The sequence below is a fragment of the Lactuca serriola genome, chromosome 8 (genome assembly GCF_051521515.1).
Source record: "Lactuca serriola cultivar US96UC23 chromosome 8, Lser_US96UC23_V15, whole genome shotgun sequence".
NCBI classification, from domain to species: Eukaryota; Viridiplantae; Streptophyta; class Magnoliopsida; order Asterales; family Asteraceae; genus Lactuca; species Lactuca serriola.
In genome coordinates this window covers 295,320,178-295,332,583 of record NC_136415.1, presented here as the reverse complement: position 1 = coordinate 295,332,583, position 12,406 = coordinate 295,320,178, and positions in this window count along the sequence as shown.

Here is a 12,406-nt window from a genome sequence, read left to right as displayed (position 1 = left end):
ATCATCCGCTCACTCTGTCCGTCCGTCTGTGGGTGGTATGCGGTATTGAAATGCAACCTCGTACCCAACTCCTCGTGAAACTTCTTCCAAAATCTGGAAGTAAATCACACATCTCGATCTGAAACAATCGAGATTGGAACTCCATGCTGCGATACCACCTCCCTCACATACAACTTTGCCAGCCTCTCAGTAGAACAGCTCTCATTGATAGCAAGAAAGTGAGCACTCTTCGTCAACCTGTCCACAATCACCTAAATTGCATCGACACCTCTAGCAGTCCTTGGTAATTTGGTGATAAAATCCATGGTAACCTGCTCTCACTTCCACCCGGGAATCTCCAATGGATGCAACTTACCATGTGGACGCTGGTGCTCGGCTTTAACCCCTGCGACAGGTCAAGCACCTCTCCACAAACCATGTGACATCTCTCTTCATACTGGGCCACCAATAATCCCTTTTTAGGTACAAAAACATCATAGTCTCCCCAGGATGGATCAACAAGCTCGACCTATGGGCCTCCTCCATCAAGATGGTACACGCTTCGCCCACAAACGATACCCAAATCCGACCCTGAAAAGTCATAAGTCCTCGACTATCGGTAACGAATTCTGGTACCTGCTCGATCACCCGCTCCCTTTTGCGGTTCTCCGGTCTCACGGCCTCCGCCTGGGCCCTTCGAATGGTGTCCAACACCGGAGTCATCACTGTCAACCTCATACAAACATCTCGTATCGGGGCGCTCTCCGCCCTACGGCTCAAAGCATCGGCTACAACATTAGCCTTTCCTGGGTGGTACAGGATCTCACAATCATAATCCTTTACCACATCCAACCATCTCTTATGGTGCATATTCAGGTTGGGCTAATGCATCTAGTGCTTTAGAGATGGTCCATGTATATGGTACACCGAACCCCATACAGATAGTGATGCCAGATCTTGAGGGCGAACACCATAGCCCCCAGCTCCAGGTCATGGGTGGGATACCTCGACTCATGAGGCTTCAGCTGCCTCGATGCATATGCTATCACATGCCCCCTCTGCATAAGCACTGCTCCCAAACCGGATATCGACGCATCCCAAAATACCACAAAATCCTCCATCCCTTCTGGGAGTGCAAGCACCGGGGCTTCGCACAACTTCTGGCGAAGTGTCTCAAATGAGATCTGCTGCTCTGGACCCTAGGAAAAAGCGACACCCTTCCGGGGTCATCTTGGTAAGTGGCACGTCGATCTTGGTGAAATCCTTAATTAATCTCCGATAATAGCCGGCCAATCCCAGAAAGTTCCTGTCTCGGTGGGCGATCTCGGCACCTCCCACCTCATGACTGCCTCAATCTTGGCCGGATCGACCAATATCCCATTATGGTTGACGAGATGTCCCAAGAACTGAACCTCTCGTAACCAGAACTCACACTTGGGGAATTTGGCATAAAGCCTCTCCGATCTCAGAACTCCAAGGATCTCCCTCAAATGCTCCTCCTGTTGTTCTCTAGACCTCAAATACACCAAAATATCATCAATGAATACGATCACCAACCGATCCAGCATCGGCCTGCACACCCTGTTCATGAGATCCATGAACGCAGCTGGTGCATTGGTGAGCCCAAAAGGCATCACCATGAACTCGTATGAACCATCTGGTATGAACCATCCTTTTTCTTGACAAAAAGGATCGGTGCTCCCCAAGGCGTGCTACTCGGTCGAATAAACCCCTTCCCTAGCAGCTCCTGAGCTGCGAGGATAACTCCTGCATCTCTGGCGGTGCGAGACGATAAGGCGCATTGGTGATAGGTGCTGCTCCCGGAACCAAATTGATATGGAACTCCACTTGCCTCTCGGGAGGCACACCCGAAAATTCCTCGAGAAAAACATCCGGGAACTCGCACACTATCGGAACCTCATCAATCGAACCTAGCCTCCCAGCGGCCGTTCACGTGTCCATCACATAGGCTACGAATCCACTACAGCCCTATTGCAAACTCCGTCTCGCCCTGGCAGCTGAGCAAAACGCTGGCCCACATCGGGTTCCCACGCCATACACCGTAAGCACTCCCCCACTGGGGGTCTCGTATCGTCACCAATTGGTGCTCGCAGTCTATAACAGCTCCAAATCAGCTCAACCAATCCATGCCCACTATAACACACACGTCCCCGTCGCAATCGGGACCAGATCTATCGGTAAATCCACACCGAAGATCTCAAGGATACATCCTCGAATCACAACCGTAGCATACACTGCTCACTCATCAGCTATGGAAACTCGCAGAGGTCAACTCAACGCCTCTCGATGGATACTAATGTACTGACTAAATGCCAAGGAAACAAATGACCGACTCGCACCCGAGTCAAATAACACCAAAGCAGGTACATAACTCACAAGAAAACTACCTACGCATATCATCATATAAGCACAATATCTCAAAAAAAAAGATAAATACATAATACATACCAGCCACAACATCGGGCACTGCACGGACCTCCTCCGTAGTAACCTGGAAAGCTCTCCCACGAGCCTTCGGAGCCTCGGCCATCACCGGTCGAACCTCGGTAACCATAGCAGCAGGTGCAGATCCCTGTGCTGACCCCTGAAGCAACTATGGACACTTGGCCTTCTGATGGCCTGTCTGGTTGCAATGAAAGCAAACCATAAAACCCTTGGGGCAATCCTTGGCGATATGCCCCTCCTTGCAACATTTGCAGCAAGCACCCGATCGACAGGCCCCCTCATGACCCTTCTCACACTTGCCGCAAGTGCGGCCCTTCTGGCCTCCAGTCCTTGAATCAGCGGACTTGGTTCACTTGGCTGCCGGTTGAAACTGAGTCGGCCGCCGATCCATCCTCTGAGATTCGGCCTCCTCCCTGGCCCGAGTCTCCAACTCAATCTCCCTCTTCCGGGCATTTTCCTGGAGCTCAGCAATTGTTCAGTATGTCGATTTCGACACGAACTCCCGAACGTCCCTCCTCAGAATGCCCAAATACTGGCTCACTCGTGCCTCTTCAGTAGACACCTACTCAGGGCAGAACATCGCCCTCTCATGAAACTTCCGAGTGACCATAGTAACCGAATCATTACCCTTCTTGAGGGTCAATAAGCCCTGAACCAACCGTTCCATCTCCACCGGGGGAACATACTCGTCTCTGAACATGGTGGTGAACCTCACCCAGGTCACTGCTGAAATCTCTGCAAGAGTGAAACTCACTGTCACGAACTTCCACCAATCCTTCGCTCCCAAGCGAAGCTGGTTCAAAGCGAACTGTACCCTCAGATGGTCCGGACATGAACACATATAGAAGCATCCCTCAATATCAGCAATCCATCTCATCAAGCGATCGGATCCTGCGTCCCATCAACCTTGGGTGGCTTCGTGTTGCTAAACTCCCGGAACAACAACGAGTCACCTCCTTGAGGCCTCGCAGCAGCCACAGCTGCTGTAGCTACAGCCTCAGTCACCGTGGTGTACCGCTCATCAAAAGTCTCAATTAGTGTCGTCTTGATAGACCTAATCATCTCCGGAATCTCATCGCCGCAGCCACCTCATCGTGGATCATCTGACGATGCTCCTCGTCACTCACACCGGTCGTCTTAGGTCTTTGGCGTGTCCCAACCATGATGTCTCTGAAATATAACATAATAATATCAAAGACTCATTCGAGCATGCTCGTACTCGATAACTCGACCCTACTTGTTCCTTATTAACCAAAGGATTCTTACTTAGAGTGCGCACTGCTTCGGTGTCTTCGGTAGTACGGGCCCTTATACTACCTCCTACACCGCATCAGTATTCACCCTAAGTCCTCCTCCTTGGATCCCAGATCATAGGTACTCTATATCTCACTGGCATAGGCTACCCTTCGGTAGACCTCTTATCAGCCCCTCACTGCTCCCTACTCGCTCTCAAGCATCACATAGCAGCACAATCCTTCCTAGGCTAAGGCATCACAAAATCAGGCCACTCTAGTCCTAATACGAATACCTAGCCAACTCTAGCATGCATAATATAACATATCATATCTCATAACACATCACGTAAGGGCATGTTGGGGGTTCACCGTTCGGGCGGGCTGACCGTACACACTGCTCCGCTCTGGTTGTCTCAAAATCTCTTGATTTTTAGAAAAATTAATTTTTATCATTTGAAAATTTTCCTCAAATCCTCAGTTTGAGTTCAGTTACGCCCGAAGGTGCATCTGAATCCCTCAAACCAAGGCTCTGATACCAACTTGTAACAACGTAAAGTTTCAAAACAATTTTTGAATTCTTTAAAACATAATTTCATTCAAGAAAAAACATAAAATCAAATGTAGCATAGTCATAATACAAAACATATCAATCCCAAGATCAATCATGTCCAAATCTGCCTGTGTATGTACGAGTCATGCCGGCGCCTTCCCACGGTCCTCACTAATACCTGAAACACATTACACATAAACACTGTAAGCAAGAATCTTAGTGAGTTCCCCAATATACCACTTACACACATACGCCTTTCCAGGCCATACTCCACACGACCTTCCGGTTCATGTATCTCAGGGGACTTCCGTCCCAACCCGGTAAACCTTCCGGTCCCGTGTTGACCTTCTGGTCCATAACTCCCTGACCTTCCGGTCCACATCATAATCCCTTCCGGCCCATATCATAATGCCTTCCGGCCCATATCAAACATAGCATACATATCACATACATAGCTCATATGAAGAAACAACTAATAGCATACAACACATATATCTCATATCATACCAGACCTTCCGGTCACACATAGGTACCCTTCCAGGTACAATATAGTGAGAACACTCACCTTGTAGGATGTCTAGAATCTCACATGCTCGATATCTCTGAATCTCGAAACGACGACCTAGCCTCGCCTATTCACAGCAAATAATCATTCCAAATCATTAACGGCTCTCAAGGCTATGCTACACCCCTTTCTACAATCCCACAGAAGGGTAAAAGACCATCTTACCTCTCCCTGACTTAAAAGTCCACATGTTGACCAAAACCCTAAAAGTCAACAAAAGTCAACAGCAAGCAGTACGCGGGGCGTACCAGCTCCTGTACGTGGGACGTACCCTTGCAATCCAGAAACGGGGAACGCGACCCTCTATGCGGCGCGTACTGGGATTACACCCATTGTAAATCCCAGTTTCTTACTTCCTCATTTTAATGTCTTAAACAGTTAAGACATAATCCCACATTCCAGATCTGTCCATTCTAATACCTCTTATTCTATAAAGTTGAAACCTTTAAGCCTTTGCATGGATATAAAGGTTCCGCACACCTTCTAACGCCTTTCCTTTCTGCTCCAAAAGTCTAGATCTCATGCATGGCTGAACAATCACGTCCAAGATTGTATTTTTATGAAGATACAACCCATATTGTCATGGAATATGATACATTTAGGCCAATGGATTATATTTGCTCATAAAGTCTCCATCTTGGGAACAAAAACCCTAGAAATTGGTCCAAGAAGCACACCACACAAACAACAAGGCAAGATCTTAACTTTTTACCTCAGGAAGAAGCTCCAACCTTTGTAGTTCTCAAATCTACAATTCTCCACCAACTTCTTTTTGGGTTTTGAGCATTCTAACACTTCCTAAGTGTACATGCAACCCTAATAACCTTGGATCTATGTTTGTCTAATTATCATGCAAAGTTGACTTCCAAGGCTATGATCCTATCTAACATACATGGGGAACAATTTTAACTTAAATAATAGATAGAACTACATACCTTGTTTTTGTAAGTGTTCCTTGAAACCTTGTGAGCCTAGCACCTCAAGTGTGATGCCTCAAATGCTTCACAAAACACCAAATGCAAAGAATAAACTTGAGATAATACTCTAACACATGCAAAATCGGCCAAGCCCTCTTGTTTCTTAGTGTATCCGATTTTCGGGAGAGTTACATTGCTTATATAGTGTGTTACATTAGGAAAACCCTAATGTTCCATGACTCTTCATTTCTTGATCCATGGGTTAACTCCATGGAGCATCCACGGACCATCCTATGGGTGGAACCCAACTTGACAATACATGGAGCCTCTTAGTCCACTGTATAAGATATGGAAGATTTACATAATCTAATCATATATCGAATTAGTTATCTTTTGATAACTTAATTAATTCTAAATTAATTCTTGATCAAAACTAATTAAATAATATTATTAATATATTAGAACTTATAATATAGTAATAAACCATATGTGATATTTCTCTCATTTAGTTTATTCAATTGCATGGTGCCATGCAACCCAAATGGACCATGCCGGGTCGGGTCAAGTATTTACCAGAAATAGTTATGGACTTAGACACCTTATCCAACAGTCTCCCAATTGGATAAGTCTAATAACTATAACTGTAATACTTCAGGAACCGATCAGCAATCGTAGCTCTTTCAAGGTCTCTCAGAACTGAGAAGATGTTGATACGCCATTTAATATAAGTGATCATATAATCCTCTGTTCTAGATATCAGTCGGACAATTACATGGAACAAAATCTTAGTTATTTTCCAGCAGTTTGTTTCCCGATTTCCGATTTGTTTGACAAAGAACTTAATTGAACACATCAACTTAGTTCTGACCAGGCCCGGTACATAGGTCAAAACAAAATCATCGAGGGGCCCAGATATCAGCTTCTAATCCAAGAAGGAACAGATAAACTTCGACTCATATGTTTGTTCTACTACTAGTTGAATTATACACAAAAGTACATTTTCTAACATCGAGTTACCAATGCGTTTTCGTACAATCAATGCAAAATCAATTCATAGGCAACAAATCATATCTCTAGGTTTGAAGACTTATATGATATTACCGTCTCATGATCACTCAAGATAAAATTCCATGAAGTGATTCCAGTGAGCGTGGGTTGATTCCAATACTCAGAACTTATGAGCACTCATGAAGTGTTGTCTTATATCCTGCCACCTACAACCAACTTTATGACAGTCTTACTTCATATCTACTTCCAACATATGACTGACTGTAGAAAGTTTGATTAATATGTGAAACCACAACATACTATTCTGGAAGTTAAAACATGCAAGAGAAATTATAGTAAACGATTGACAAAAGATAGTAACACTTTACTCATAAATAAACACAACCTTTATTCATCATCAAATGTCAATTACACTTTACAAATTTCATAATTTATCTAACTACTAAAACTTATATCATCCTTCAGCCCTATGCTCCGAGCTTGCTGGAGATGCTTAACCCTACTCAGTCCCTTCGTGAGGGGATCTACTGGGTTCTCATCCGATGATACCCTCTTTGCCACGAGGATTCCTTCTTCTATGCGATGTCTGATAAAATGATATTTTCTGTCGATGTGTCTGGATCTTCCGTGATCCCTTGGTTCCTTGGCTAAGGCAACAACACTTTTACTATTACAGAAAATTTCCATGGGCTCCTTTATACCTGGTACCAATCCAAGGTCTCCAATGAAGTTCTTTAGCCATATTGCCTCCTTTGATGCCTCGCTCGCTGCTATATACTCTAATTCACAAGTGGAATCAGCCACTGTCTCCTGCTTGGAACTCTTCCAAGTGATTGCTCCTCCGTTTAAGGTAAAGACCCAGCCCAACTGAGAGTGGAAATTATCCCTATCAGTCTGGAAGCTAGCATCAATATACACTACACTCTCAAGTCATCACTCCCGCCGAGGGTAAAGACCCAGTCCTTAGTCCTCCGTAGGTACTTGAGGATATTCTTTACCGTAGTCCAGTGTGCCTTGCCAGGATTCCCCTGATACCTGCTAACCATGCTCAAGGCAAAGGCTACATCAGGTCAAGTACACTTCATAACATACATGATCGAGCCTACTGCTGAAGCATAAGGTACTTGACTCATTTCTGCTATCTCAGCCTCGATACATGGGCTTTGTATCTTACTCAATCTGGCATTACTCTGGATGGGTAACTCTCCTTTCTTGGAGTTCTGCACGCTGAATCTCTTTAACACCTTGTCCAAGTAGGTACTTTGACTAAGTCCAATTAGTTTTTTACTCCAGTTTCTCAAAATCCTTATCCCTAGAATATAGGTAGCTTCTCCTAGGTCCTTCATATAGAAACACTTCCCAAGCCAGGACTTAACTTCCTGCAGAGCTGTGATGTCATTTCCTATGAGTAGTATGTCATCCACACACAATACCAAAAAGCTAACTATACTCCCACTAGCCTTGACATACACACAATATTCATCTTCACTCCTAGAAAAGCCAAATTTGTTGACTTTCTCATTAAAGAAAAGATTCCATCTGCGAGGTGGTTTCTTTAATCCATAAATGGATTTCTCAAGCTTACACACTCTATTAGGGTACTCGTTGCTGACAAAATCTTCTGGCTGACTCATGTAAACATCTTCAGTCAACTTTCCATTAAGAAAAACGGTTTTCACATCCATTTGCCATATTTCATAGTCATGAAATGCAGCTATGGCTAACATAACCCTAATAGACTTAATCTTGGCTACTGGAGAAAAAGTCTCATCATAATCCAATCCTGGAGTTTGAGTGAAGCCCTTTGCAACTTGTCGTGCCTTATAAGTGTGTTCATTACCATCCATGTCGGTCTTCTTCTTGAAGATCCATTTGCACCCTACAGTCTTACAACCTAGTACATTCTCAACCAAGTTCCAAACTTGATTGTCATACATGGATTGTATCTCGCTATCCATAGCCTTTTTCCATTTAGCAGACTCAGGGCCTGCCATGGCTTCCGCATAGCTGTTAGGTTCATCCAAACCTCCTAATGTCTCATCACTAATAAGTGTCTCACCTTCCGCAGTAATATGGAAACCATAGTAATGCTCAGGTGCATTCCTAACTCTCGTGGAACGCCTCAGAGGTACAGACTCGTCGATTGGCTGAACAGGAGTTTCCTCCTCAAGTTGAGGGCTAGGGTTTGAAGTTCCTTCAACACTTGACTCTTGATGTTCTTCAAGATCAATTTTCCTCCCACTGTCTCCTTCGCTTATAAATTCTCTCTCTCGAAAGACTCCTCTTCTTGCTACAAAGACCACATTATCACTAGGTGTGTAGAAGAGGTAACCAAAGCATCTTTGTGGGTAGCCGATGAAAATACACCACTTGCTTCGGGGTTCAAGTTTATCATGAGTCTCACGTCTCACGATAGCCTCACAACCCCAAATCTTGATGTGGTCTAGTTTGGGTACTTTACCTGTCCACATCTCGTGAGGAGTTTTGGCAACTTTCTTTGTAGGGACTAGATTAAGGATATGGGCGGCAGTCTCTAAGGCATACCCCCAGAATGAGATTTGTAATGAAGCTCGACTCATCATGGAACGAACCATATCCAACAAGGTTCGATTACGCCTCTTAGCCACACCATTCAACTGCGGTGTTGTAGTAGGTGTCAACTGAGACAATCCCACAATCCCTAAGATAGTCGATGAACTCTGAACTAAGATACTAACCACCTCGATCGGATCGTAGCATCTTAATGTTCATGCCCAATTGATTCTCAACTTCCTGTTTAAATTCCTTAACCCTTTCGAAAGTCTATGACTTATGCTTGATTAACTAGAAATATCCATATCTACTGTAATCATCAATAAAAGTAAAATAATAATGATTAGCATCCCTTGTGGCACGTTTGAAGGGTCCACACACATCCGTGTGTACAAGATCCAACAAACCTTCACCCCTCTCACAGGAACCTATGAAGGGTGACTTTGTCATTTTTCCAAGTAAGAATGAATCACAATTGTCATCTGACTTCAGGTCAAATGACTCCAAGACTCCATCGTTTTGGAGTTGGCCTATGCGTTTCTTGCTTATATGTCAAAGATGACAATGCCATAATGATGCTTTATCCAAGTTATTATTATTAACAGAATCAATACACAATACATTATTCCTTAAGTTATCCACCAAAGATACAGTTTCATACACGCCATAACAAGGCATTTATTAAAGAAAACATTAATCGAACCAACTTCATTATCAAATGAAAAGGTGAAACCTTGTTTATACAATGCATGAAAGGAAATAATATTTCTTGCCATTTCTGGCAAATAACAACATTTATTCAAATCTAAACTAAACCCACTACATAGCGATAAAGTATAAACTCCAATCTTGGTGACAGGTGAAGCCTTCCTATTTCCCATGATCAAGTTTATTCTTCCTTGCTCCACATTCTCACTTCTTCTTAGTCCCTACAAATTAGAACAAATATGAATACCATAACCAGGATCAACGACCCATGAGTTACAATGGGGTGAGTTATTAGATAATATAGTGTAAATACTTGCATGGTTGGGTTTAACTTTCCTATCCTTCACATCTTGCTGGTACTTTGGGCAGTTCTGCTTCCAATGTACCCTTCGAAGAACTCTTTCTCTTCTTCCCTCGTCCTTTCCCGATAGCCAAGACAGGGGCGAAGTTGGTAGAAGTAGGAGTAGTAACAACCGCCTTACACTTAAGACCACTTTCTGCGGTCTTTAAGAGTTCTTGAAGTTTGCTGAGAGTGACCTCTTCCTAGTTCATGTGGTATGTCATGTGGAATTGATCAAAACATGAATGTAAGGAGTGAAAAATAATATCTATTGCTAGCTCCTCGGGGAACTTCACATTAAGCTTCAGCAAGCGGTCCACAAATCTTTGCATTTTCTGCATGTGGCCCGTGATGGGTTCTCCATCCTTCATTCGGGTTGTTATCATGGACGAGATGATTTCATACCTCTCTTGTCGTGCACTTTTATGGTATATTTCCATCAAATCTTGGTTCATTTCAAAAGGGTAGTAGTCCTCGTAGGACTTTTGGAGGTCGGCTGTCATAGTGGCCATCATGATGCCTGCCACCTTGGTGGCATCCCTTTCATGTGCCCTAAAGTCAGCGATCTCTTGAGGAGTAGCAACTGTCTCACCAATCTCCTTAAGCTCCTTATCGTGGACATATTCTTTGTCCTCGTAGCGGGTAATCATTCGGATGTTTCTGATCCATTCATTAAAGTTGGATCCATCAAAAGTGACTTTCCCACACAATTTCAAAAGAGAAAAGGAGCCATTAGGATTAGAGCCAGAAGCAGCAGTGTTTGCAGACATCTGAAAAGAAGAAAATTTTAGTTTAGAAATAGTGATAGTCCTTAATAAAACACCCAAATGTAGTATTAAGGCTAGGACCCAATCACAATATATTATACTTAGAAGAGGTATGTCGTAATGTAAGTAATAACATATTTGAAAGGTAGGTGAATGACGATTCACCAATTTCCATCAAAGCCGAAATATTAAAATATTTAATTTGGTTCTTAGAAACTCCTAGATTCTTTTGAGATTCAATGAACTTTTCAAAGGCATGTTTCAATCTCGAGTGTGCCCTCCATGTTTTGTGACTGGGATGCCGAGGATCACAAAACGAGGTGTGAAGTAACCATGCAAATTACTTGGTACCCTTAATGTTTTTCCCCTCAATCGATGTGCCAGTTAACCACACACGCTCCGTCGATACTATGATAAATATTAAGTCACCCTTTACCTACCTTGTTAAGTCCAAGTTAGTGTGCCGGTTAACCACAAACGCTCCACTAACGACTTAGACAAAGTGTAAAGTGTAATTTCATGGATTAGCACCTTATTCACATTTTTCCTAAAGTAACTCAGATTGGGAATTTAATAAAACATTTAGTTACATTATAATATTCATCATACTTTTAGTGAGAATTTATAAGTCCTTGTCTTACCCGTTCGGCTAACAACCCTCCACCAGTCAAGCAAGCGGTGGGTGAGAGTGGACACCCATTAAGTTGCCATTTTATAGGCAACAACCTTATACCCACCTTATAGACCGGCTTCGTGAATGAGGCGTACTACCGGTAAGACGAATTTAATCATATACATACATATATATATATATATATATATATATATATATATATATATATAATTAACTTATAATATTATAAGTATAAGGGTTGAATTTTAACTTTTAAAATTATAAGGGTTGGAACTAAAGTTTTAATCAAGACTTTACTTGTTCCAAAACTTGAGGGCAAGTTTTGTAAACTTTCAAAACTTTTCATTTCTTGTAACTTATGAGTTTATTAGGGTATTAAAAATGAAGACTCTTCATTTTTATAACCCATGAGTTCTTTTAATGGTTTTAAAGCAAAGTGACTTTTGGTTTTCAATAACTTGAGGACAAGTTATGGACTCCATTAAAACACATAATGATCAAGAATTAATCTACCACATAGGTTACAAACAATTCCTATGATCATCTAAACATCATAAGATCAAGAACATGAATATGAACACTATCATGAATCAAAACTTACACTTAAAACTTTGTGGTTTTGATAACTTGTTGTTGTAAATGGATTAGCAAAGACATTACACTATCTAAAACAAGTTTTCAAGTACCAAAACAGTTTAGGGTAAT